Raw genomic sequence first — 479 nt, 5'->3', positions numbered from 1 at the left:
TTTGGGACGAATCTGTGACCTCTATTTTAGACAAAAATACTGGAAAAGCTTTTATTCATGCGACAACAATATACTTTTTGGTTACAACATTATATGAGGTATTCAACAAGCTACAAGCATTTCTTTTTTTCCTTTTGTGGGGTATCAAAGTGGGAATCAAAACAAAACACATTTTGCACTCTCGGGTAGCCGATCAGAGCACAGGTTTGCTGCTCGCTCGCGGGTCCTACCTAAACATAAAATAGGTCCGCAATGCATACATGTGTGGCTTACGAAATTGAGCTGCTTTTTAGTGTCTGGTGTCTCATTGGGTTTCTATTGAAAGAGCTAATATCTGATTACCATTAGATAGTTTTCAGTATTGATCCTGTTCATCAATAACACAAGATAACTAGCATACAAAAGTCCTGAGATGTTTATTCTGAAGATGAGATTTATTGGCCAAACTTTGTTATGGAGGTCTCATTTCGACAACAAAG

The sequence above is a fragment of the Pocillopora damicornis genome, chromosome 5 (assembly GCF_964200805.1).
Source record: "Pocillopora damicornis chromosome 5, jaPocDami1.2, whole genome shotgun sequence".
Lineage (NCBI taxonomy): Eukaryota > Metazoa > Cnidaria > Anthozoa > Scleractinia > Pocilloporidae > Pocillopora > Pocillopora damicornis.
The sequence above is the reverse complement of the archived record's forward strand: the minus strand, read 5'-3'. Positions refer to the sequence as shown.